Genomic DNA, 27044 nt, shown 5'->3' on the forward strand with positions numbered 1-27044 from the left:
TGCTCTGAAGCCATATAACCAAAACCTTGTAATGACATGTGGGTTAATAAGCAGAAGGAAAGGAGGAAAGGTGCAAAGTGAGTTTTAGCTAGCTCTTTATTTGTACCCAGGGATCACAGGAAAAGTTACAGTCATGCAGCAAGGTGTCCTCCAAAACGTAAAGCTAAACGCACCTGGGTCTCCTTTTCACCTGATAGTATTGAAATGCTTAGGGACGTGTGTAGCAGTTTTAATTCTAGAAAGGACGGTGAGTAGTATACTTATGCATTCCACTCCTGGGTGGTGCATTCAGACCTCTCCAGTGAGGACAGTCGGCTGGAAAACCAGTGCAGATGGCGAGCACCTTTTAAGTAAACAAGTTTGTGGGGACAGAACAGTGGGGGTGGGGCTCTCAGGGGTGAGTTATGATGGACCCAGAACAGACACCGGAAAAGCTGTTTCATGGGTGCTTTTCTCCCTCTCACCACAATCTCCCAGAAATTCCACGGAAGGAGAGAAATTTCACAGTCTACAGTAATGGAAGCGTCATAATACTCCTTCTTCTAATAAATAGTCTTGTTTGCTCGCTGCAGCCCCACGGACAGCTACCAGCCCGCCAGCTTGCTCCTTGCCCCTCGCCCTTCGTGTCCTGTGTGACGCCTGCTTCCTTCCACTCCCTTGCTAACTGTCTGGAGGGGTGTGCCAGCAAACACGTGAAAGACGTGTGAAAATTTAGCAAGGTGGCATACATATTTGCCAGTTTCTTTTCTTTTCAAGGTGGGCTACGTACGGGTCAGAAGCACGTGTGCGTGCGAGAGAACACAAGTACTGTTCAGATCAAGTGCATTTTCTTAATCTAACTTATGAATGACTTTTCTTGAATATGGCTGTGCGCACGGAACCGTGTGAAGGCATACACTGCAGTTCAGGTTCAGCGGGCTGCAGATGCCTTGGAGCGGGGGGGGGGGGGGGGGGGGGGGGGGGGGTGGGTTCTGGAGATAACCAGGGTTGCTGAAGGGAAGCTCGTTAAGACCTATGGCTCTCTCCCAGCTGTTACCCTCTCTTGATTTTGTTTTTGTTGTTGCCAAGTAAGCAGTCTTTCCTGTAAAAGTGCTAGCCCTGAGCCTGATCTTGGGAAGTGCTGGGATGAAGCAGCCCTTCCCTGTGCTGTGAGAGCCAGGAGTGTTGAAATACGAGCTCTTCACTTTTTTATTGCATCTTTTTAATTGCCTCCTGAAGGCCATCAGCCACCAATAAAAGCCCCAGAGGCCCCAGAGAATTCTCCGTTGTTATTCATTATGTGTGTCTCCTCGTTCAGAGCCGCATCCCTGTGGAGGTCCTGGTGAATGAGCTGCCTCTTGGGGGAGCCAGGTTAGGGCCTGGCTGGGGTGGGAGGAAGAGGTGTGGGGTCCAGACTGTTCTATGTGCAAAAGCAAAGTCAGAGGGCCAACTTGGAGGAGAGAGGATGGGGCTGGGGGTGGCGGTGGGGGCTCTCACCTTTGGAAGAGAGATCCTGCCCTTGGGAGACTGGAGTGTGAGACCCCAGTGCTATTCTTTCTCCAAGTGCTGCTGGACAGGGGGCTTCAGTTGTTGGAACCTGAGTTGTCCCATCTGGGAAACTGGGATTTAAAAGAACAGAGGGAGATGTTATAGAACAAAACAAAAGAATGGATGTAACACAGCCTGGATCGCAGATGAGAGTGATGGGGAGGAAAGTGTCACCATGACGTGTGCGGGTAGATCCCCAGGCGTGAGAAACCAAGAATTTCGTCTTTTCTCTAAGAACCAGTTGAATACTACAACCGTGAGAACCTGGGCACGATTTCTGGAAAAATCCCAGTTTGAGACAGAAAAATCTTAAGTTCCAGTTATATGCTGCAGGCAGTGTGGGGTTCAGGGATGGCGAGATTGCTGTGTCCGTGGTGATCAGGGGAGTTTCCGGGGATCTGAGACTTGAACACGATGGGATTGGGATCATGTGCTGGAAAGAGAGGATTCCAGGTGAGGACAGGGTCCTGTGAGCAGGAGCACAGGAAAGCAGGGTCAGGGGAAAGCAGGTGCAGGACCTGGTGTCACTGGAGGTAACATGGGGCAGGAGGTAGAAACAGAGCTGGGAGGCTTGGGGCTCTGTGCCCTGGATGGTGGACAGGAGCCCATGCATACACATTCAGTGGGGCATGGGGTGGGCTGGCACTGAAGACCAGGTCCTGGGTGGTCCTCAGAGCTGACCAGGGGTGTAACCTCTCAAGCCTCAGTCTCCACCTTAAGGTGAAAGTGATGATACTAGCGTCTGCCTATGGAGTGGTGTGAGGGCCAGTGACATAATACAGGTACAGTGCTTGGCCCAGGACCTGGCATATATTAAGGTGAATAACAACAGTGAGCTGTGCACCTGAAACACACGTGCGTGCACACACACAATAACTTATATCTAGGCCCCCATCAGGCTGAGTGGGAAATCACATGCAATGGTCCCCCAGACTCTGCCCTAGTGCCTCCCCTTGGTCACAAACAGGAGTCTCCATCTCTTTTGTTCATTAATGAAGAATATACGTATTGAACACCTGCTATGTGCTGGGCCCAGTGGCCCAGGACGATGAGAACCTGGACCCAGCCTGCCCCATCCTCTAGGACCCCGGTCTCCTCAAGGAAGGGTTGCCCCATCCATCCCTCCATTAGGGCACCTGGACACACAGCAGACACAGCATGGCAGCAGTAATTGGGAGCTCTGAGGAGGGACCAGCCAATAGCCTCCATTGGAGGCCAGGAAGCTCCCAGAGAGGAGGTAACATCTGAGCCAGTTCTCAGAGGACAAGTGAGCGCTCCCCAGCAGAGAATATTCTAGATGGATGGAAACATCCAAGGCTCAGTAGGTCAGAGGAGCCCAGCTTGTTGGAGGAACTCTGGTGTGTCTGTGAGGGTGGCTCTGGGAGGACTGGTAAGAGACAAGACACTTGGGGTACATGGGGCACAGCTCTGCGTGGTTTACACGTGTGCATCTTTAGGCTCATGAACATCCCCTGAGGTGAGTCCACTGTTGCTCCCATTTTGCAGATGAGAAAATCGAGGCTGGAAAGATGTGTTGGGGCCAGATTGTGATAGTTCCAAAGCTTGTCTGGGCTTAGTCCTACAGGGCTGTTAAACCCACAGATGGGTGCCCACTGGTTCGTAAGCCTCCTGAAATGATTGCAAAATGTAGTGTCCATGTATGTATGTGCCTTTTCATAGGTAGAGGTCTCTTGAGGTACCACAGAGGTCAAGAGGCCCAACTGTATGTCATGGGAAGACACTGGAGATTCTCAAGCAGTGGGTACGGGATCTGACCGCTGAAGGTGCCAGGCGCCCTGCCAGACACAGCGAGGATGCCTAGGCAGATAGGTAGGGAAGGGAGAGGCGGTGGCACCAGCGCACAGAAACCCCCCGAGCCTGAGGAGTGGGAGGAGAAGGTAGAGAGGGTAGAGTGATTCAGGCTTGTAGTCTGGATGCCAGGGAGGGTGGTGATGCCATTGCCTGGACAGGGATGCAGGGGGGAATGAAATGTGGATGAGGTCACCTCGGGCATGTCTCCAGGTGGAGATGTCTTCTGGGGAACTGACAACATGAATCTCAGGAGAGAGGAAAGAGGCCTATGGGGAGGGTGATTGAAGGTGTGGGGAAGGGTGGGGCCCCCGGGGAAAGGGGTGATGGGCAGACACAGGATGATGGTGGGAAGACAAGTCAGGGACTGCATGGTCCACAGGTCAAGGCACCAGAGGAGAGAGACGGGACAGGACAGAGGGTCGGCCCGCTGGGCTTGCCGGTGATGACATCGCCGGTGACCAGGGTGCGGGAAGTCCCAAAGGAGAGGGGGAAGGGGCGCAGGGGTCGGGTTCACAGCGTGGCAGTCGGTCAGAGGTGCAGGGCAGAGAGAAGATTCCGGGAGGCAGTGAGGGTGAGCAGGTCCCAGGGAGGAGGTTGCCTGAGGACCGGAAGCTGGCTGGGGGGTGGGAGGACAGACCCAGGGAGCAGGGGGAAGCGGAGGAGGGGTGGGGGGTAGGTGTGGTCTTGAGGGAGAAGCCATGGCCGTCAGTCGCTCTTGCCACAGGACCTTTCTTCTCGTCCCCCAGGGGCGGCCCTCAGGCTGCAAGGTCCCAGCAGTGATTCTGTGATTCTCCTCCCCTCCCTCTGCCGTGGCCTGAACTCACCGGCTCTGTGTGGTTGTTTTTTTCCTGGTGTAAACATAATGGTTTTGGATGACATGACACCAGGTATTGATTTAACAATGAGAATTAAACAGTTCGGTGTCTCTGGCACAAAACGAAAGCGAAGCCATTGCAGCTCTGATACCTGGGGAGGCCCGTGTGGGCTTTGTGAGGAGTGGGCCCAGGGTGGCAACTTCCTAAAACGTGAGCATACTTTAGGAAAAGAGAGAACGTGCTTCTTAACTCCGTGTTGGACATCACCTTGTCGAGGTGGTTAGACGATCGGCCGAGTCTTCACGGAGCGTCGGGAGACACTTCCTCCCTTGCTGTCTCTCTATGTGTCTCTCCCTGTCTCTGGCTGTCTCCCCCTGCTTTGTCTCTATCTCTCTGTCTCCGTCCCTGTCTATGGCTTTCTTTCTCTGCTTTGTCTCTCCTGTCTCTGTCTCTCTGTCTCCGTCCCTGTCTCTCCCTGTCTCCCCCACTTTGTCTCTCCCATCTATCTCTCTGTCTCTCTCCCATCTATCTCCCTGTCTCTCTCCCATCTCTGCCCCATCTCTCTCCCCTTCCTCCCACCCCCTGTTCTAGCTTATTGCCCCAGGTGCTCAGATCCAACCCACGTCTGGCCTGTTTCCCCAGCATGGGGGGCTCTGTACTTACTCTGTCCCCCCCACCCCCACCCCAGGCAGTGGATTGATTTATCATGAAGCACCTCCCCAACAGCTGTGCTCAGCCAGATCCCTGCTTTGCTCAACAGCATAAAAAAATAAAAGAGCTACAAATGGCTCCTTCCCCTCCTAGGGCTCAAATTCCAGTCCTGAATGGCCAGACTGATTTCCAATTCGAAGACAGAACTCAAACCCAGACAGTAGCCGATGAGAATGAGGAGGTGTGTGGGGGCGGGCGGCGGGGGGTGGTGGTGGGGCCAGGCCGCTGGGAGGGTGCTGGTTCTCTCCGGCCTCGGGTCACCATCGTCCCCTTGCCGTCGTGGCCGGGCCCAGAAGCTCCCAGAGCTGCCGGCGAGGGGCGGGCATCTCATCCAGCCTTCCACCCCGTCCGGGTGTGTGCTCATTCAGACACGACACGGAGCCGAACAGAGTAGTCCAAGGTGGCGGGAGTGACCGTCAGGGGCCCCACGTCCCTGCTGAGGGGACCAGGCCGGCTGGGAGGGGCTGGCCCCGAAACTCCGCAGCAGCTCTTCGCAGCGGTTGTGCCTGGACCCACCTCTTCCACAGCCGTTAGGAAAAGTGGCCGAGGTGGGACGGGCTTCTGTGATCTCCCCCGCAGAGCCCACGAGGAACCTCGGCTGACATGTGTGTGGTCTCCCCTCCAGCGGGCAGGGCTGACCAAGGGGAGTCCTGTGAACAGTGGGGCGGGGCAACAGCACAACGTCCATCTGAAAAGAATGTGACACCGGGCCTGTCTTCTAAGAGCTTTCGCTCTCTTTGGGGATCAGACCCTGCAGCTTGTGAAGAGGTCCCGTGATCACGCTGAGTGGACAGCCTGTGATGCCTCAAGCTGCAGGCAGGGGCTTCTCCAGGGCCCCAGGAAAGGGATAGGCTCCGGAACTGGGGAGACACCTGCCCTGGGCCTGCGGGGCCAGCTCAGCGCACCCGGGAATGAGGCCTCTGCCTGGATAGGGCCAAGCCCCCCTGTGGGGCAGCAGGGACTTGACAGTGCTGGGAGAGGTGGATGAACAGCTCAGGAGGGGGCGGGAGTGACAGGAGACCGAGAGGCCAGCTGGGCTGCAGTGGGCAGCAGGGTCCAGCCATGAGGAAGACTGTGGGATTGAGAGGAGACACTGAGGAGGCCGCGTGACAGCAAGGCTCTGAGGCCTGAGGCCCCGAGAGGGCAGCATCACTGAAATGGGGACCTGTGGCTTTTTGCACATTCTGAGTCACCTAGGACCGGGCAGGAGGCCATTGGTGGATGTGCTCGAAAATAGTTGGAAGTAGAGGTTTGGGGGGCAGGAGGCTACAGATGTAAATTTCAGAATCTTTTAAAATAATGTATAGAAGTATACAAGTTTTTTAATGAGACAAGACACACACTCATGAGAAAAAAAAAAACCAAAACACGGATTGAACTAACACAGAAGCCCAGGAGGTAGCTGGAGTCAGAACTGGACAAAGGGCCCAGGGACTGTCCCAGCGGTCAGGGGCCACAGTGGACGGGGGTGCGGGGTCTCCACGCCACGGGAAGACCCCCCAGGCGCACGCCTACCACGTGACTTCATGACCAAAAGCCCGCAGGTCCCCCATGGGCTGGGTTCCTGGGTCTGAGAACAGGAACTGGCCAGCGTCGGAGGCAGTGAGACGCATATGGGGCAAGTCCCACCCTGAAATTCTGCCCCCGAGAGATGCATCAAAATCTGAACATCCCCGTCTAGTTAAAGAACCCATGGAAACGATTCAAGGCCCTGCAGCATTCAAAGGAAACCACAGCCCACAGCATCCCTGCACTGGGAGGTTGGGGCCTGTGCGGGGAAACCTGGGCACAGCCGAGAGGACTGCCAGGTGGTCCTAGGGCAATTCCAGAATGATCCAGGGCAGGGGGTGAAACCTCCACCCAGCAGCTAAACCAGCATGACACCCTAAACTCTACTTTCCCCTAAATAAGGGCCAGCTGCTGGTCCCTCTGTTGGGGTCCAGGACGATGGGAGAAAGAGAAGGCATCCATCCCGGGGTGGGGTTGGTCTCAGGTGGGAGCAGTGAATGCACGAATGCACACTCACGTATGTACGCAGGTGAGCACATCCACACGTGCACGCAAATGACCACACATGTGTGGTCATACAGACGTGAGCACACATGGACACACACGTAGTTCTAGCATTCATCTGACGGCCCATTTTTTCAGGACAACTTTGCTCGTTAGCTGCAGATGCAGAGGAGAGTCCTGGCGCCCTTCCCCTGAGGTGGGCACAGGTGGGTGGCATGGTCTTCAGGCTCTGACTTGGAGGTATGAAGGGAGACACGCACTGGAAATCGGGGGGAGAGGTCAGGGCTGACGGGTCTGCAGGCCCGAGAAGGAGCCATACTCCCCCCAACCACACAGCACCCCTGCCACTTCTCCAAGGGAGGGAACCGAGCGGGGAGGAACAGGGGCGCGAGACCTCAGATGGAGGCTTGCAGTGAGGGGGCAACTCTAGAACAGAGTGGGCAGGGCACCTGAGCGTTTGTTCTGATTCCCTGTTTCCTGAAGACAGAGGTGGGGGCAGCCGTCAGGCCCCGGGTGGCCTCAGGCTTCCTGGGCTTTGTGAGAGAGGCACGGACCAGAGGATGTTCTTTAGAGCCCCCTCGGGGCCCGCAAAGCTTCCTGCAAGGGGAAGGAGGAGAGGACACCAGGTTTGGAATAACTGCTGGATTATATAGTGAGGTGGTAATGAAGGAAGTTCTAGGAGGTGATTTGAGTTTATGGCGTGACCATATAATATCGTTGGCAGTAATTTTTACAGTGTGAGAAGAGGCACGGAGGGTGAAGCCCTCTCCTCCCTGCCCCCCTCCGCAGGAGGAAAGGATTGCCTGCAGGAGTTTGGCCGGGGGTGGAGGCAGGTTTGGGGGAAACGGCCCTTTATAGGAGCCCCTGGGATGGCCATAATGGACACGACATTATATCAAGCATTAATGAAGATAATAGCAATAATGAAGCAGGAGGGGAATTGGTTTCCATGGAGAGCAGAGTTGGGCTGCAAATAACGGGGGTTCATAAATTCTCCTGCGTCTGCGGTGGGGAAGGCTCTGTGGGAAGGTCAGAGCTGGTGTGATGGGCCCTGGAGAGACCCCTTTCCAGGCAGTGGTGGAGCCTTGGGGGCCAGGGTCTGGAATATGCTAGGTGGGCATGGGCCAGGTCTCTCTCCTGCCAAGCCCCTGCCCACCCCCTCTGCACCGTGTGGCTCCTTTCCTGCACTCCTGCTCTTGACTTCTTCGGGGCCCCTTTCCAGCCAATGCCTGGGGCACCTGCTGATTCAGCTCCCGGCCCACCTTGCCCTCCCCACCCCCCAGTCCCATCAGGGGCTCAGAACCTGAGCTCCCTTCTGCGTAGGCTCCCTCTGGGTGCCCTGTCCCCGTCCCTGGCTGGCCATGGTTACCCCCACGCTGCTCAGTCCAAGCCGAGAATTTAATTTCTCAAAGTGCAGGCACTGGCCATTCATCAAGTCAATGCTGTTTTCACAGGGAAGCCAAATGTCTCAGGCTGCAGAGAGATCTACTCGCTCCCGAGACTCGGCTACGGCGGTCTGCTCAGGTTTCGGAGCTTTAGAACTTGAGGGTCTTGTCAACACCTGCCCTCAGGCAGTGCCTACTGGGGTCAGGCAGCCTGAGACCCTGGGGCTGTTCTGGGCAGCTCACCATCCAGAACTGACCTGTTGAAAACTGTGGCCCTTTAAACTTAAATGAATTAAAATGAAATACTGTTAAAAATTTGACCCCTTGAGCCCACCGGCCACCTTTCAAGTGCTCACAAACCACACGTGCTCACAGCCACGCCGATGGACGGCTCCGCCGTAGACCCTCTCCCTGGTCACAGCCTCTATTGGACGCATGGGTCCAGAGGCAGGCCCTCCATCAGACCCGCTGTGATGGGCGGGGAGGCCTGCGTGGGGCTCACCCTGACTCTGCAGGGCGAGAGGACTCAGGGAAGGCCGTGTAGGAAAGGGTCCCTTCACCGGCAGGCTCACTGCTCACCAGTCTGACCCCATCGCCTTCCCCACTCCAAACACGTGGACAGCATGCCACAGTCCCCACCGGCGTTCATGTCCCCAAGGCAGAGCCCTCCCCCACCTTCCTCACCTGACTACCTCCCATGCCCTGAAGAGCCAGCTCAGCTCAGGTCTGACCTCCTGCAAAATCCTGGCTGCCCTGTGTGAGGTGGGGTCCTGTCCTCAGTCTGCATGGATGGTCGCGGTGATAGAGCCAAGGGGTGACCAGAACAGAGTGGAGTGGTAAGAACAGAAGGCTCTTCCAGCTGAAGAAGCCACAGGTGAGCTCCCAGGGTGAGGCAAGTAGAAGTGTAGTTTAAAAAAAAAAAAAAAGATTAATAAAAATAAATAAAAGCAACAAAAAGAGCAATCTGCTGAACTTCTGCTGTTTCAGCTGCAACCTGATCCTGTCCCAGTTAAGGCCTGACTCCAAGACTCACTGATGCTGAGCTGGGCATCTTGGAGGATGGCAGGGCCCTGGCAGGAGGCAGTGGCCCCGAGTTCCACGTCCTGTGGTTAGAGTCCTAGAGCTTGTATGCAGGGGTGAGTTCTCAAGGGCTCTGCCAGTGACCACCCTTCCTGGAGAGGCGTGGCCCCCATGGAAGGAAATGCTCTGGGGTGGCTGTGCTCAGAGCAGCCTCCTGGGGAGGCAAGCACTCAGGTGCTGGACACAGAGCCAGGAGGTGGGGGCTCCATCCCAGCTGGACTGCTGGTTAGCTGGGTGGCCTCAAGGAAGCCACTTTAAAACCCCTCTGGGCCTCAGCTTCCTCATCTTTTTTTTTTTTTAGCTTCATCATCTTTAAAATGGGAATGAGGGATCCCTGGGTGGCGCAGCGGTTTGACGCCTGCCTTTGGCCCAGGGCACGATCCTGGAGACCCGGGATCGAATCCCACATCAGGCTCCCGGTGCATGGAGCCTGCTTCTCCCTCTGCCTAGGTCTCTGCCTCTCTCTCTCTCTCTCTGTGACTATCATAAATAAAAAAAATAAAAAAAAAAATAAAAATAAATAAAATGGGAATGAAAGTACGTGCTTATACCTGTGACAGGGCTGTGGTCAGATGAGGTGAATGCCAGCAGGAGGCATCCTGCAGGTGGAGGGCTCCCGGCCTCTGGCAGGGACAGGTTCTGCAGCGTCCCCTGAGCCTCCAGGCAACAGGCTGAGAAGGGTTGGATGGGCCTGGGCCATCCACGGGCCTTAGTTCTCTCTCTCACCTCTAAAACAGGAATAAGATCATTGTGAATCAACGTGCAGAAGGCATCCAGCTCAGCACCTGCCCTGGGGCTGGTGTCCCATCGAGGCTCCCTCCTCTCCTTTCCTCTGTGCCGCACATAAATATCAAACTGCACAGCCTCCTGGGAAAATCCAGATAGTTTTTTGCTGCATCCCTCTGCATGATTCCTGGTTGTCAGTAAATCTCAACTAGATCCGCGCAGAGGCTGGGAAGGGAGGAACATGCCAGCACCTCCCATCTTCCCGACACCAGTTGCGAGAGCTCAGGAGTGGTGGTGTGACAGGGGCACCAAGGAAATGCTGATGGCAACGTCTTTGCTGGGCACAGGGTCCCTCCGCCAGCCACCCCACCCCCAGCCCCCTGAGACCCCTACCCCCCAACACCTGTGATGGCCATGCTCTCTGGGCAAAAAGAAAAAAAAACCCAAACAAACAAACAGGAAAATCCACCCCAGAAATATGTAATTGATTCCCCCCTTGCCAGTTCTTAACCGGGGCTTTTCAGCAGGAGGGGAAAGGATGCCTGATTAGAATATCTCTGAAGAGGGCCGTGAGTTATAGTAATGGACACTCTTCTAGCTGTCTCTCCCGCTCATAAATTCATCCCCCTCTGAAAGTGCAGATGGTCCATAATCGTCCATCATGCCGGAGTTCAGCACGGACAGCTCCCGGGTGGGTTTTTCCTACAAGGCTCCTTTTTCTGCAAGCTAAACAGAACAGTGACTCCACACAGCCTCTGCCCGTGATGGAGTGCGAGCAGTCCAGCCGTCAGGGATGATTTAGGAGGGAACGAACAATAAATATCCGGGAGGTTGGAGCTCAACACAGGGAGGCAAAGGGAGTCGGGGGTGGGGGGCAGAGGCGCCACCGCAGCTGTACTTACATTTTTGTCGTTCTGTTTATTTCTGTTTCCTTTTCATCTTGAGGGGACGGCAGGTGGTGGCATCCCAGGACGGGGTGGGTCCCGAGGGAGCATCTGTAAGGAGTCCCCATCCCAAGGATGAGGGGAGGATTGAAGTCAAGGGGACGTTTGGTTGGGGGAAGTATATCAACAGCCGGGTAGCTGATGTTTAGGGATACGTAGATTCCCCAGCCTCGTGCCGAGATCACACGACCCTCTGAGGTTAAGTAAAGCTGTATCTTTGGATGAGATGGCCCGAGCCATCCCCCAGTTTCCTACCACACTTGGGTCCAGGAAGGCACAACCCAACAGGCTGCCCAGACCCACCTGTGGAATCCCCGGTGATGCGCCCATCGCGGCTCACCTGCAGCCATGCCTCGTTTGACTCTGTTCCTTCCAACTAGTCCTTCCCGGTGCGGGGGTTCACACACAGTGGGAAGAGGGCCGGGGCCCTGTTGCTCAAGGTCGGGGATCGGGGGCGGGGCATGTGGCTCAGGCCTCGGCATTATGGAAAGGCTTCGACGTTGACGTTGTGTAGGAAGAGCTGCTGTGCCTGCTGCTTCTACATGGTGGATGCGTCTCACCCCTGCATTTGCTGCAGACCTTCCTTCCTTGATACACGGGGAGCCTTCCCCTCTCCGGCTGGTCCTCTCTCCACATAGAGCAGAGACAGAGGGCCATCCCTGGGCCTGTGGCCCCACCCTGGCCTGTGTGGGCGACACTGCATGGCCACAGGGCCTTCTCCCGCCTTCTCTTCCTGTCTGAACACAGAGGCAGCCAGGCTGGGCTGGGAGGGCGGTGACCAAGAGGCTGCCTCCTGCAGGTGCTTTGCCTGCAGGCTGCCCGCTTTCCCCTCCACACCCCCCTCTCCCAGGGCCTCCCGCCCTCCTCCTCTGAACTCCAGACACGGGTGGGGGCGGTTCTCAGAGAAGCAGAGCCAGGGGCACGGGCAGACAGCTGCAGGTGCATCCACAGAAGTGCTTGCTGGGGTCAGCGGCCCGCCTCCCCACCCCCCCCCGGCCCCTGCCCCACCGGAGGGGCTGCCTTCAAGGAGACAGGAGGCGAACCACATGCTCTTCCACCCAAGAAAGGGGAGCTGCCGGGGGGGGAAGCCTGGTGTGTGCTGTGCCTCTTCACTAACCCTTGGAAATGGAGTTCACCTCGGAGGCTTCCTCAGGGCCCCCGGGGTCCCCCCGGAGCAAAGCGTGCGTGTCCTGGAAACTAACATGATACCCTCCACTCATTTGCCAGATGTCAGCCAGCTCCAGGGCCACCACTGGCCCATGGCGGATCACTCCGGAAACAGAGGAAGTCTCCTCTGCAGCTCCCTCCTGGGTGTGACGGCCACAGGGGCTCCCAAGCCAGCTTCTTTCGAGGCGCCTGCAGAGTGGTCCCGAGAGGGAGGCCGAAATGCTCTCCACCACCCATCAGTCCTGCGCCCAACCCACCTGCCAACACCTGGTAGGTGGGAGGTGTAGAGGAGGGGGCACGCTGTGTGACAAGCAGGCTGGTCCCCCCTGCACCTGCCGACAGACGCACTTGGGTGATTCAACCCCTCCTTGAAATGCCCACCTAAAGATTTGCAGATAGCCTGGAAACGCAAGGTCCTGAGTTCTCATCCTGCCTCACCCGCTTGACAGTCAGCCTCCCTTCTCAGCTTGCATCCCGGCGCTGCTGGAGCCTTGCTTGGGGCTCATGTTGGTACAGCGCTCCATGCACCTTTGGCCAGGGCTGAACACACTTCTCTGAGCAGCGCTCAGCATACGGGCCTCTCTGGCGGATGCAGGAGAGCACTGAGCGGGGTGCCCGCCTCCTCTCCAATCTGGTGGCATCCAGCACAGAAGGGCAGTGAGGAGTGAACACGGAGGTTTGGAGGGAGGGGCTAGGTGGGCGGGCAGGTGCGGCCACGGGCCCTTCTGGATGCAGAACATGCCGCTCTCACTGGCCCCCAGCGTTCTAGATTAGGGGAGTGGGGCTTAGGAACCCAGCTCACCACCGGTTGATGCCCGGCAAGCAGCTCTCATGGCCCGGTCCCAGGGAAAACTGCCCTGGGGCCTGTGATGAGCGTGGGCGCGCATCCATCTGTGGCAGCAGTGACTTAACACAAACACCAAGACACCCCAGTTCCTGGAAGTTGGCTCTCTGCACCCACGGAGCGGCTTCAGGCGTCCTGGCCCGATGTTTCTCTTCCTGAGCTGGCTATCATGGGAAACAACTGCGGAGCCTCTGCGGTTACACACCTGTGCTGTGTGCCTTCCACATACATTATGTCCAATCCTGGTGACAAGGGGGATTGAGGCACAACTGAGCTCCCATCTAGGGAAGGGATTGCAGCAAACCGAATGCAGGCCCACCTGGTTGCTGCACTCACTGCCCTCCCTCTTGCACACACCCTCAGGGGTCCTTACCTGCACACAGACACCCGTGACAGTGTGGGGTGGGCCGTCCACACCCAGTGCCTTTACAGTTGGGCTATGTATACAGTTGGCATTAGGGCCAGAAGGGGGCTTCCAGGAAAGGGGCTTTGGAAACCCCCTCTGGGGACCTCCCGGGCAACTCTGGATGTTCTGTCCCCAGAAGATGCGTGTAGGTGCACACAGGTGCAGTTGGGGGCTCTACACCCCTTGAACCCTGCTCAGGAACACCCGTCTCAGCGGCTGGTACCTGCGTGCATCTCCCTTGCACCCCAACCCTGGGTGTCACGATGGTTGGCTGCTGGCGCCTTAGGATGCCAGCCGACACACGCTTCCTCTTTCCCGGGAAGACAAGCTCCTCTTAGAAGCCAGGCCCTCACCCCTTCTATCCACTGCCCCCAGTCGGATACGCTCCACGTGGGCAGGATAGAGGAAGCAAACTAACTTTTATTACGGACCCTATGCTGGGAACCTTGCCTGGGCATGCTGCCTGTGCCATCTCATTTAATGGCTTGGCACGTTCTTGCCAACCCTTCAGTATTACGGTCTCGGGGAGACCATAACCTCCCTGCCTCCGCTCCACCGCCCGCCGGGTTGCTCTCCCTCCCTTTTTGCGTTTGGCGTGCTCCCCTCCTGCCGCCCCTGCACCCATCGCTGCTTCCAGGGCACAGCTCATGTTCCGCCCTTGCCCGTGTCTCCTTCCCTCCTCGCCCCCCTCCCGGCCCTGTATCTCTTCATCTGAACCCACTCCTCTCCTGACCCCGAAGTTTCCTGTGTCACTTTTTGCACCCTTTAAAATAATCGGAGACATGCACGTAAAGTCGAGAACAAGTCGTACAATGTAAGTTTTAGCTCGTGTATTGGAATACAGATCCTGTAAGGTCAGGCTCCTGATTCTGCTTGTCTTCTCCCTCTCTGTGCTCAGCCCCTCTGCTCTTCCTTCTCAGCAACTTGTCTACCCCCCCTTCCTGCCTCTGACTTTCCCTCTCTGAGGACGAGGCCCCAGGAGAGCCCACACTTGGCGCACGGCACCTCGAAGCACTCTGTGTCCTGCTCAGCCCAGGGCAGGGTGCGTGAGGACAGGGCCCCGGGGTGGCTCGGGGGCCCTGCTGGGCAGCCCTCCTCAACACCTGCTGCGGCAGCCAGAGAATATCTTGGCTTTTTGTTTCCTTGCTATCCCTGCCATTGAGGGAGGACACCAGGTGAGCCCCCGAGGTCACTGGAGCTTTGCCGATGGGAATCTGGGATCCGTCTCTGCCCCAGGCTCCAGCACCTCCTTTCAGTGCAGTAAGATTTTAAACCTACCTGGGTTTTCAGCCCATTTGAAACTGAAGAACAAAGGCCGCGAGTCAGAGCAGCGAGCCATGTTTTGTGGCACGTGGCTCGTGGCAGTGGGCGCTGCTGTCCGGTGTGGGGGGGTGGGGGGTCCTCTCCTGGGACCCCAGCGCATCTGCAAACGGCCTCCCCCAGCTGCGCCACCAGTTACATCTTGGAGCCACCGTGCCGCGAGGGGAGCTCTCGGCAGAACGCGCCCAGTTCTCCTGCGGAGCGTGAGGAGCCCGTTTTTGGCTTACCTGCCCGTGGTGGCTGGAGCCAGGCGGGTATGGAGGAGCAGGTACAGAGGAGCGGGCGCCTCCGCAGAGCCTCTGCCGCTGCAGACGGCAGCGACCCCTCTCCAAGGTTTTAGAGGGAAAGACGCACGCCCACAGGACAGGCCGGCAGAGCTCACAGCTGAAAGGCACAGTGTTTATGTCGAAGGCTCCATGAACAGCTCAGCAAAGGGCGGCAAGCAGGTGTTGTCCAAACCTGCAGAGGGTGGGATGTGAGGGATGAACTCATGGCTCATCGTAAAGGATTTGGGGGCAGATCAGAGGGAGGACTTTTCCCGGCAGGCGAGGTGGGTTAAATCTGGGAAAAGTTTGCCAAGAGAGGCAGGGCGTGGAGCCCTCCTCGCTGGGAAGCATCTCAAAATAGCGCTCGTTCTCATAACCGAGGACAAAGAGGGTCCTGTCTGGAGGCAGGAGGATGGACTGAACCAGTGTGCAAGTCTGTTCTTCAAGTGGGAAGACGTGCGTGCTGCTGGACAACCGAGGCACATGCGGCCCTCCCTGCCTTCAGGGGCTGCTGGGGCCAGGGCTGCTGGCCCCGATGATGGGCTGGGTGGCCAGCTGCACCCTCCGTGTCCCCGGGAGGCCCTGGACGCAGGGAGGGAGTCCCGGGCACACCCTCCAGCGGCCACACTTGCCGTGGACAGGAAGGAGCCCACCATGGCCTCAGGAAGCTGGCCTTGTCCCGGGAGCCTGCAGCCACCCCGATGGCCCAGCACCACAGGACGCCCCCAGCCAGCCCAGGCTGCTCTCTCTCCGAGAGAGATCCTCTGATCCGCTGAGATCCTCAGCGCTATGCCCAGAAACTGGGCAGAGGGGCCCAGGGCAGTCACCGCTCAGCCGGGCTGGCCTGAGTTTTGCAGGGAGGGGTGGACTGGTTCATCTCTGCCGCCGGGGAGAGCCTGCCCCGCTGTTCTTTCTCGCCCCCACCGGCTCTCTTCCCTTCTGCTGAGGGCCACCAGGCTCCTGGGCTCCCTCCTTTTTTTGGTGACACAGTGTCACTTCTCTTCCTTCCTGGCTCCAATATGTCAAAACTTTGTGGCAGGAAAGAAACGCAGGGAAAACCATCCGGGAACTAGGTCACCTAAAAACAACAACCTGACTGTAATTGAATCAGCTCCTTACAGTGGGCTGTCTCCAGAGGAGCCAAAAATCCAATGGCGGCTTCCTCCCCCCACCCCCCCACCCCCCGCCACACCTCCCCTCCTTACATGGGAAATCTCAAAATGCAGCTCTTGGCACAAATGTTTCCAATAAAACCCCATCAGGCAGATAATGAAAACATCACGACGTTCGCACCCAGACTGTGTCTTGACTGTAAGGCCGAGGACGCGGGGAGGTGGAGGTGACGGTTGTGGGAATACGCGGGCGTTCGCTGTTGTTTTGCTTAGCGAACCATCCCGTTTCGTTTGTCCTTGGCACTTTCGCTTCTGGATTCTGACAGTCAGGGAGTGCTGTCCTCTGTTGGAGTTTTGGGTGACCACACAGGCCTCCTCCCCTTCCCTTTGGCTTCCTCAATCCTAGGCCGTGTCTACACTGCCACTGGGTCAACAGCGAACCCCTGGGTCACCCCGATACTCACTGGTGAAAGGCATTAGCCACGGTGCCAGCAGGGGCTCCGGCCGACAGCTCTCGGGGGGGTCCTCTGCTCACCAACTTGGCCAACAGCTGGCAAGTGGCCCATGAGATGAAGGCTCACCATTGAATGATGTGCTGGAGGTTCTCGCTTCCATGAGACTACTGTTTGGAAAACAGGAGGGGAAAAAAGACCTTTCTGGAAATGACACAGTGGTAGGTGTGGTAGAAGAATCATGGAACCAACCCATAAAGACACGGAAGTTAGTGCCTGGTGTGCCAGCCGTGCTGCTGACGTCAAGGGCAGATCTGGTCTCTTTCCTCGCCGAGAGGGTGGCCCACATAGACGATGACGACACATGTCACCCTGTGACTCCCCTGGGCCTCCTCAAAGATTGTGATCTTTTTTTCTTAAGATGCAATCTGATGTCTCAAGTGTCTAAACCACCTGCTGGCTGGCTGAGAAGCAACCAGTTAATAAGGAGTAGTCAGAGGTCAGGGACACCTTGCCAGTTTTCCGATAATCTCAAGTCCACCTTCTCAACCCAAAAAGGCACCAATACCATCTCCTTTCTGGGCGTCCAGGGGAGAAAGAAAAAAATCCTCTTTTGGAGAACGCCCTGCCTCACACACACTGTAATTTGCTTCCATGCAAGCTCAGGACGTGATTGCCTGCGGAGCATTGCGGGGCGGACCCCAACCACCAGGGCTCCAAACTGCAGCCGGATGCACCTTCCCCAACACCTTCCCTTGCACTCGCAGCCGAGCGAGCCCCGACCACAGGGGGCTTCACCTGATGGCATCCCTGCTCCGGAGTTGGCATGGGCCTGCGCCAAGGCCTCCAACACCGTCCACTGCCTTGACCGCAGAATCAATAGGAGCGTCCTCTTGGCCATTTTGCTTGTAAATGAACATCTAAGAGTTGATGCATTGGCTCTGGTTAGGTGGAAGGAGTGCAGACTACAGAACATGAATGACCCGGGTCTGCTTTCAGCCAGGCTGTGTGCTCACCGGGTGGCCTTTGACGGGTGACAACTGGGAGGCCCAGTGTCTCTGCCGGCGTGACGGGGGTTGCAGTGGGAGTGATGGGGGGCCGGAGGGGTTCAAGGAGAGCATGGTGTAGGGGGGAGAGGGGAAGCGCCAGGCCTCCAGTCGGTCTACGTGTAGTGTCAGCTCCTCTCTCTTCTTTGAAGGATGTGTGTGCCTGTCCATGAGTGTGTGTGTGTGTGTGTGTCTGTACCGAACGATTGGACAGCTAGGGCTGCCAAGTAAAAATACAGGGCGCCTGCTTAAATTCTAATTGCAGATAAACCGTGAATAATCGGTACTATAAGTACATCCCAAATATTTGCCTGATATATTCTACCAAAAAAACATAAAACATCATTTGCTGTTTATCTGGAATTTCAAATTCAACCGAGCATCCGGTGGTTCTCTTTGCTAACTGTGGCAAGCGTAGCTGGAAGAACGTTTGTTGTTTCAGTTGTAAAGCCTGATGGACGGGAGCAGGTGTGCAGGGATGGCGGCCGTGGGGGTGGGAGCTGCGTGAGGAAGAGCCCAAGGCGGCGAGGTCTGGCCCTCCAAGCAGGGCCCCGCTGCCCTTCCCTTGGCCCCGTGCCTCCTTTCCCTTTCTTTGCATGGAGACCCTTCCCTCGCGTCGGGGTAGAGCTGTGGGCCGCGGGCTGTCCCGGCGGGGAGAAGCTAGCAGCACCGCCTTGGCCCCGTGGAGTCGCCCTCACCTGCGGGTTGAGTCTACCTGGAGCTACACAGCCTGGCGAGAGCCTGCACCCGGGGCTCCCCTCCTCGCCCAGCCTGGGCGCCGGCCACGCTCTCTCGAAACCTTATCCGTCTGTTTCGTGGGTGACATTGCATCTTCCCGAAACAGGACTCAGCAGAGCTCAGAGCAGCTGCCGGACAACTGTGAACTGGGCACAGAGCCATGTCCTCAGGGAGCCCTGCACGCCCTCTCGGCCCCGGCACCCCCTGGTTCTGTCCAGGCCCCCGGCTCCCCAGCACCGCTAGACCGCCCCCTCCCATCGTCCACGCAGCACCACCGCCAGCCCTCTCCACTTGGCGAATCCTGCCCCAGTCCTCCCGGCCCGCCCAGTGGGTGCTGCGGGTCCTGGCAGGTGTCAGGGGGCACGCAGGCCTGCAGAGGGAACTAGGAAATGAGATGGGCTCTCCTCCCCCAACGACCTCCCAGCTCTGCCAGCAGACCCATCCCTCGCAGACTGCATTGTTTTCAATCCAATCTCGTTTTTATTGAAGTTTCCTTCAGGGTTAGCTCAGGAGACGTCTCCCCCTAGCCTCTTGCGAGTGGCCTTATTTACCAGAATCCCCTCGGTGTGGCATTTAACGTCTCCATTAACATTTCGTGCATCTTGCTCATCGCGCGCATGGGCCCTCCGAGACCTCCGGGGTGGCGGGCACACGGCAGCCCGCAGAAACGCCAGGCTTATTTTAATTGGTTTGAAACCGTTGCTGTCGACCACAGAGGGGTCTCTTTCCTTGAGTAATGACCTGGAATTTGATCGTGCAGCTTTTATTAGCTTGTCACACGGAACGTGTAACCGTGTGAGATCAAAGCGAGAGCCAGGCGCCCATCTGCCCCCCACGGTGCTCTGGCTGGGCACGCAGCTGCCCCCCGCAGCACGCTCGCCAGGGCGCGCCGGCCACGCAGGCCCCGAGGACACGCAGGAAGTGCCTCCTGGCAGCCGGCAGATGGTGGCTCTGGTGGGCGGTGGGGAATCGCCTTGAATGAGTTTCTGGCCAGGCAGGGTCCTGTCCCGAGCTCTCCTGAAGGCCTGCCCGGAGACAGGGAGGAGTCGGCCGCCTGTGGCCAGGACCACGGTCCCGTCAGCTGCGGGAAGGGGGAGGTGGGCTGATGCCTTATCTGCTTGAAGAGATTTGCTTGCCAGGGGCAGGGAAAGCCGTCTCAGCGCCCGGAACTTGCTGGCATCCGACCCAGGGGCCCGGGGAGCTGTGCCTTTCCCTTGCTCTCATCATGCGGAGGAAAGTGAGAGCCCCTGAGTTCAGGGAAGCACCGGTGGTCTAGCGTCTGCAGTGTTGGAGCGCGTGGTTCCCACCACCTGCCCCAGCCCTCGTCTCCAGTGCAATGAGGCCTCCCCTCTGCTCGGGCTGGTTGTACATAAGGAAAACCTCTGGAGGCAGTTGAAGATGCAGTTTCATGGCCCTGGAAGTGGAGGGACAGTGGCAGGGAATGATCTGGCTCCTTCCAGAATCGTGCTGCTGCACATGCCATGTGTCAGGCCCTCAGGGCCGCTGGCGAGTCTGTGGCATCAGAGTGTGGAAGGACTGTGCCACCGGCCGCCACTTGTGTGTCATCGGGGTCTCCTGCTCCCTCCAGGGGCTCACAGTCCAACCACATTCATCTCAGAGGAAATTTGGGGAATTTTTTATAATTAAGGTGAATATAATAAATACTAAATTTCTATGTTCCGGGATCCCTGGGTGGCGCAGCGGTTTGGTGCCGGCCTTTGGCCCAGGGCGCGATCCTGGAGACCCGGGATCGAGTCCCACGTCGGGCTCCCGGTGCATGGAGCCTGCTTCTCCCTCTGCCTGTGTCTCTGCCTCTCTCTCTCTCTGTGACTATCATAAATAAATAAATTAAAAAATAAAATAAAAATAAAAAAATAAAAAAAATTTCTATGTTCCTCCACCTGTAGTTAGCAATGGTTAACATGTAGTTATACCGCATTATTTTCAAAATGAAAGGAGGTGGGCAGGCAGGTCAGGTCCCCTCTGACCTCTCCCAGCCTCGTCCCTGCCCCCCGACACACACAGCCAGACGTGGATTCAGCGTCCACTACTCTGGTCCCTCAAAAACACATTTATACACACATGACTGTGAGTAACGAACAGAGCATCTTAGAGCTCACATATGTGACCTCTTCCTGGGAACGGCTTCATTCGTTCAGCATCAAGCATCGTGGCTCCTTCCCGCTGGCGTGTGTTTCCGACCCGTTGTCTCTCTCTGCCGCGTGGGAACCTCCCTTAGGGATCGGCTACTTTGTCTTCATCCACCCTTTCCTAGGTGGCTCCTTGGTTGTTGTTGGCAAAGCATCGCTACTGCAGAGGATGCCCCTGCCTGGGACGTGTCTCCTTGTACCTGGGGGACGTGGGTGCACCTGGCCATGAGTGGCTGGGTCTCAGAAAGTTCTGGATCCTGGCCCCGGCTCTGTGACGCATCCTCACGGGCGCAGAGATCACCACTTGGCCCGCGTGCCTCCCTGTGGGCATGGAAAGATGGCAACTGGCCACGTCTGAATCCTTGGTTCCTCCATGTGCAGGCTGGACTCTCCCACTTGGGAAGCAGGCTGTACCTTGGCAAGAAGTGAAACCAGTGTACTTGTGAAAAAGAGATGAAGAGAGAAGGGACAGAAGGGAGGGGAGGGGTGCGTAAGGAACCATTTGCCAGCATTTGGGCTTCCCTGTTGGGTCCCCTTTCTGTGAACCCCACTTGACGAGCAATCCTGGCCTGCAACCTCCCTGGTGAGAGGCCGAGCAAGCGTGTTTCAGGTGTGACCCCTTGCTGCCCTCTGAGGCCCTCTGGCTGCCTGACTCTCAGCCTGGCCTGGCAGGACCAGGGTCCTCAGAAGCAATGGAGGGACACCGTCCTAGAAGAGGGGGATAGAGGGCCCAGAGGAGAAACAGCTGCCTCTGCTCAGAGGCTGGAGATACTCACTCGTGGCCACGGGGTAGCTTCTGGACGGGGAGAATGTGCAGGGGCACCTCCTGGTCTGGGGGCATCTGCTGGGCTCAAGACCTAGGCTCCTGTTCCCTCTCTGGCACTTTGCTGAACCAGCGCCTGGGGTGGGACCACCCACACTGCTGCCTAGTGACTCTGCTGCAGTGGGTTCTGGATGGTTTCCTGGGCTGTGCAAGAACTCATGTTGCAGACAGGGAAACTGAGTCACCCAGAGACTCAGCATAGCAAGGGCGAGGACAGGATGGCAGTCACGAGCTGTCCTGGGCCAGATTCCCCGGGTTCAGGTGCAAGGTGCACCAGCGAGCACTTGTTGACCTCCAGGGTCACTGGAAAGGCCACCAGGTACAGCCAGAAGAAGGTTCTGGGAGCCTTTATTGTCCTAAGGCCCCGTCCTGTCTGTCCTGCCACCCTCCTCCCTGGGTGGGGCAGGACTGCCCCTCGCATGTGCTCCTACTCTCGCCTGAGGAGGACCAGGCAGTGGCAACAGCTTGGTTTTATGAAGCCAATAAAATCTCGAGTTCTTGAGCAGGAGGGTTTCCTGGCCTGAGCCCGGCAAGTACCTTGGGACGGGCGTCATGTTCCCCTCCCAGGAAGGCTGCCATCTGTCCTTGCCTGCCACGCCCTGTCCCCGTCAGAGGTCCTCAGGCCAAGCCCTTTGGTGTCGTCACCGCCCAGCCTGGACTCGGGATGGTGCTCACCGCGCCTGTTCTCTGTGACACTGGTCCCCCTTCCTAAAAATCCACCCCATTCCCATCTCCCCTGCATGGCTTTCCCGTACTCCTTCTTTGTCTCTGGGACTTTTCCTGGTGTGCCTCATTCCTGGGGCCTGCTCTAGCTTCGGGGATGCGGCCCCACCTCCCTGCACACACAAAACCCTGCGAATCGATTCTGAAAACCATCAGTCACAGTACAGTAGCGCTGCTAACTGTGGCATTTTGCTTTGCAGTTATTGATACATCATCGGGACTGAGAAGCCGGCTGTGGGTGGGCGCTGGGCCGGGCACAGAGGACGGCGTGTGGGGACAACTGTCCTGCAAATGTCAGGGACCACCGCTCTGGCCACCGGGGTGGGTTGTGAGGCTCACGAGGAGGCTGGCTCTAGGCTGGGAGTCGGGGCCAGCGTGTCCCTGGGCTTGTGACCCTGCAATCCTTGCACCCCAGAGATGGCTGGCCCTTCACTGCCTCCTCTGTCCCTTCCGAGCCATAGAAGGGCTGAGCCCCTGCAGAGGTACAAGCTGGAGAGGCCACAGAGGTGCTGAATCAGCCACGGTTCTCCAGAAAAACAGAACCACTAGGAGCTAGCTACCAATCTGCCAGTCTGCCTATATCTACCTGTATGATAGAGACTGGATGGATGACGGCTGGAAGGATGGATGGATCGGTAAAGAAAAGAGGTTTGTTTTAAGGAATTGGCTGGTCGTGGTGAGCCAGCAGGTTTTGATGAGCGAGGTTAAACGTCTAAATAAACTGCAGGTCCGTACCCACAGCAGGTCCTGGTCAGCCGCACACCCCGGGAGTCTGGCCCGGTGCTGGGGAGCCCAGCCTGGTGATGGGGGTGCTGCTGATGACTTGCCCCCAACAAGGCTCTGCTGCCCACAGAGGAGCGCTGGGGCCCGCGCTGGGAACCGGCGACACAGGCCGTCCCACTGTCGCTCTGCTCGTTGCCAGCCGGACCCCATGGGCTACAGGCCCCCTCCCCTCGGGTCCCAGGGCCCGGTCTGATAGTGTGCGTCTCACCACGGGACAGCAGCGAGCGGCTGGGAGCCTCGAGGTGTGAGCAGGGATGCTTTGTTAGAACTCCTCCCAGCCCGACGAGTCCTCAGCTGCAGCGTTCAAAAGATGCCGTTCCCATGACACTGTGTCCTGTGGTATTTTTAATCAAGAGCGCGGGAGAGCGTGCGTCTGATGCATTTCAGATATTCAGAGATTGAAAATGGTTTTGTTCTCGTGTTTTCTTTTCCAAATGCAGCGTTAAGTCAGAACGGCCAGAGGAAGATCCTGCCAGCATTTCCCCCGAGCTGGTCCACAGGCCCCTCCGGCCGGGAACCCGTTCCGGGAGCTGTCCGTTGGCAAACAGGTGGGTACCCCTTCCAGTCGCACTTTCTGCTCCACCTGGAGCCAGTTCACGGATCAGGCCTTCGGGGGGGGTTGGGGGGTTGCGGCGTCCGGGGGCCGGGGGCGGCAGGGTGGCACCTGGGCAATGTGGCGATGCGGCGTCAGCTGGGGGACCCGTGGTTGGTAAAGAGCAGGGTCCCCTCCTCCCCCGCCCCCACTACATGGCTCCTCAACCCTTCCGTGTTTTTCACCTGCTGTTGCTCAGGCCCATCCACTAAAATGCAAATCAGCGAGTGTATAATAGATAATTAATAGACTGATCAGCCAGCAAGGGAGGTAAGTAGATAAATAATTTTAATCATCCTTGGGCTGCCCATAAATTCCCTCACTGCCTTTTTATTAAACTCTGTTTACAGGAGTCATTCATATTGCATGCCATTCTGCAAATCCCTTCCTTGGCGTCTCCCACCAGGTCCGACCTGGAGCGGAGGCACCGCGTGACAGCCAGGTCTTTTCCCGGCAGGGCCCAGCTCTGGCACGGGTCGCGGGCCCTGCCCAAGCAGCAGTGATAGGAGGCACCAGGGCAGACTGTGCCCGGCTCCCCAAGGCCCGCCCTCTGCTCCCCACCGTGGCTGCAGCCTATATTTAGACAGACTCTGAAACCTTTATTATGCTTGGCACCTGTGCCGTAGGTATGCGCTCCTTCTCCTCCCTGGGGATGGCCTCCGCCTATTAATAGCCTTGGCTGAGGCTTCCTCATGGCTCCAAATGCCAAGAGAGAAAGTGGGTTAATAAATATAAAAGAAAAGTCCTGTAAGAGGGCCTGGGGCCAAACTCTCTCTCAGACTCTCCAAGAGTGGCAGCCGACGGGGCACAGGGCTCCCTCCTCCCCAGCCAGTCCCCATCCTCCTCCACCCAGAGGCCCGATGCCTGGCCAGCAGGTCTGGGGACCAATGTCAGAGAAGGGCTCCAGGCTTCCAGGGAGCTGGGATGGTGGAGGCACGGGGGTGGGAAAGGCTGCCATCCGGGTGGGGCAGAGGAGGGGTTTGGGTGGCTGGAGGAGACAGGGAGCCCTCTCCTGCCTCCCCCTTCCCACCTGCATGGCTTCCCCATCGGTTTCTGCTGGTGCCCTGGTGCACCTGCAGGATGGAAGAGGAGGGGGGACGTGGCCGTTGGGATGGTCACCGAGCAGGACCCATCTCTCCTCACCTTGTCCCCCGCTCCAGGAGTCTGTAGCAAGAAGAGCTTGGCCTGAGTTAGAATCACCTGTTCAGAGTGGCGTCCCAGGAACAGAGCAGGAAGGGGACAGGGAAGCTCCCTGAAGACAGGGGTGCCCAGGTCTGCTCACAACCCAATTCCACAGTGTCCACTGCACAAGGCAATGGCTGGCGTTCGAGATAGACGTGTAGGCTGTCCCACACCCCCAGCTGGCACATCATCAGCTGACACTCCAGAGTGCCCTCGGGCCAGGGCATGCTTCTTTCCCCATCCCATTTGTTCCCAGCCTGGTGCTGTGTGGGCATGCTCCTAGGATCTGTGCTCCTTCAGTGGGTCACCGCCACCCCAAAGAGCTGAGGCTCCCGCCTGGGGACACGGCCGCCGCAGCCGCTGTCTGCAGGCCTGCTGTCAGAAAGTTCTCTGCGGAGCTTCCAGCCCCTGTTGGGTAAATTCCCTCTGGGTTTCACCCGGTGGAAATGAAGTCAGACCGTAGATGTTGCTGGTTTTACGCAATGCGACTGTCCCTAGCTGCTCCAGTGGGACAGCTGACAAGGGCAGAGCCTGGGCGGCCTCCTGCTGCTTCCCGGGCCGGGCACTGGTGTCTACAGCAGGCCGCCTCGATGGCCCGCTGGGCTCATACCTGCCTGGTCGTGTGTCCCCCTCGCAGGGCGGCTGTTTTCCGGGAGCAGAGAGGGGATTCAGGCTGAACAGGTGCAAGGGCCACTCTGTGGAATTACAGTCCCTTCAGGAGTTTATTTAGCTCAGAGCTGCATGCCCGCCCTGCTGCCTCCCTGGCCCACACGGGCTGAGTGGGAGGAAGGCGGGCCAGGGAAGAGGCAGAAAGCTGGCGGGGCAGCTTTTCCAAGCACTTCGTCCCTCTGCTCAGTTCAGGGCAGGCTGGAGGGGTGGCACCTGTGCCCGCTTTCATCACGGTCTGTCCAGGGCGGTCAGACAAGGGGCCAGGACTGTGCCTTCGTTAGGGTGGGGAGGCACGGGGAACGTACTTCTCAGAACTGAGAGCAAACCCTGTCGTGACAGCTCTGCGTCTCTGGCTCTTCTGGTCGTTCGGGGGATATTTTTAGGGCTTCTTATCTGTTTCTGTTTTGGGGGAATTGGGGTCAGGTGAAAAGAAAGAATAATGAATGAAAGACAGGAGCAAACCTCGGCCACCCAGTGATGGGCACCAGAGCAGGGCTCCTCGTGCTCTGGGGCCTGCTGGCCTGTGTGCAGGAGCCAGGTGGGGAGGGGGTGCTTCCCCTCTCTCTGTCAAGAGGCCTGTAGCTCCGCGGGGTGTGCACACCTCTTCCTGTGCCTGAGCCTCAGGCAGCCCTGTGGGACCCCTCCACTGCCAATGAGGCCGCGGGGAGCCTGGTGCAGGACTCGATCCCAGGACCCCGGGGATCACGCCCTGAGCCAAAGGCAGACGTGCAACCACTGAGCCACCCAGATGTCCCTGTAAGGTTTTGTTGTCATTGTTGCTTCAAGGCACCTTCAGGAGCATGCATTGAGGTGGATTTTCACCTCGTTTCACTTCACTGCGTAGAGGTATCCTAATTTACTTATCCAAGCCCTCAGGTGTGCTTTCAAGGACCAGGAGGGCGTTAGCCTCTGCCCGTTTCCAGAACTCTCTGCCACACTTCAGGAAACCAGAAGATTAATTTCCCAAATAGGAATTAGGAGATGATTATTCACATCACAAAGGAGTCTGTAAACATACCCTCCAAAGAGCTTCTCTGATACGTGGGCTCCTCGGGGGCATTCAGACGGGCTCCCATGTAGAAGATCCCAGGTCACAGCTAGTTGCACGGAGGGTGGCACAGCTGCCTTCATGCTGCCTTCCCTTCCTTCATTCCCGGGTCAGCACGTACATGTGAGCACACATCAGCACACGCACACCCACACCCATGCATGCTCACACACACACAGCACACGCACGTGCAAGCACACATGCATACGCACACCACATTGGGAAGCTTTTTCCCCTGGTCAGTGGAGAGGCGATGATAATTTAATTCATCATTAATCACATCGATTTATCAGGTGGTCTACTCCCAGCAGCCATGACTGGGGGATAAACTATCAGTTCTCTTTAAAGGGTAAAGGGAAGTTGATGTCGATGAGATGAGGGGTGGGGCCGTGACCCCAGGCCATGCAACTTATTACTTAATGAGACGGATAAATCTGAGAAGCGTAGAGACTTAGAGGACTTGGAGTAAAACCAGATCTGAAAACCCCAAATCCCAGATTGCAAGTTTGCGCCCACGGGCTCCGCGCTGGGGCAGCACACGCGGTGTCACCATCTGGGGAGCAGGGCCGGACACTCTCCTCAGAGCATCTTTGCCCCGACAGGGCGTCTCCACCCAGAGAAGAGCGAGGGCCTGGCCAGGAGAACGGTACCCACAGGCCAAGCGTTCGTGTGTGTTCACACAGCAGGATACCCAACAATCCACAGACACA

The 27044-nt window shown here is 57.5% G+C and overlaps 1 protein-coding gene and 1 long non-coding RNA gene across 12 annotated transcripts in view; one reads left to right on the plus strand and one right to left on the minus strand.

Annotated features, from left to right (window-relative positions):
* RBFOX3 (RNA binding fox-1 homolog 3) overlaps positions 1 to 27044 on the plus strand; it is a 445638-nt gene that overhangs the window by 243474 nt on the left and 175120 nt on the right. For 10 of the 11 annotated variants that reach the window (XM_038546405.1, XM_038546408.1, XM_038546397.1 and 7 more), the window contains one exon: positions 23284 to 23391. The gene's annotated coding sequence lies outside the window, so the exon portion shown is untranslated. Of the gene's footprint in view, positions 1 to 12240; positions 12451 to 23283; positions 23392 to 27044 lie in introns of all 11 variants that reach the window. The other variant, XM_038546403.1, reaches the window with a different exon arrangement.
* On the minus strand, positions 6170 to 9225 carry LOC119873211. Its single transcript, XR_005364139.1, has 3 exons — positions 8948 to 9225; positions 7328 to 7475; positions 6170 to 7137 (listed from the first exon to the last, which is right to left on the minus strand). It is a non-coding gene; the product is annotated as an uncharacterized LOC119873211 (long non-coding RNA).

The sequence above is a fragment of the Canis lupus genome, chromosome 9 (genome assembly GCF_011100685.1).
Source record: "Canis lupus familiaris isolate Mischka breed German Shepherd chromosome 9, alternate assembly UU_Cfam_GSD_1.0, whole genome shotgun sequence".
NCBI lineage: Eukaryota > Metazoa > Chordata > Mammalia > Carnivora > Canidae > Canis > Canis lupus.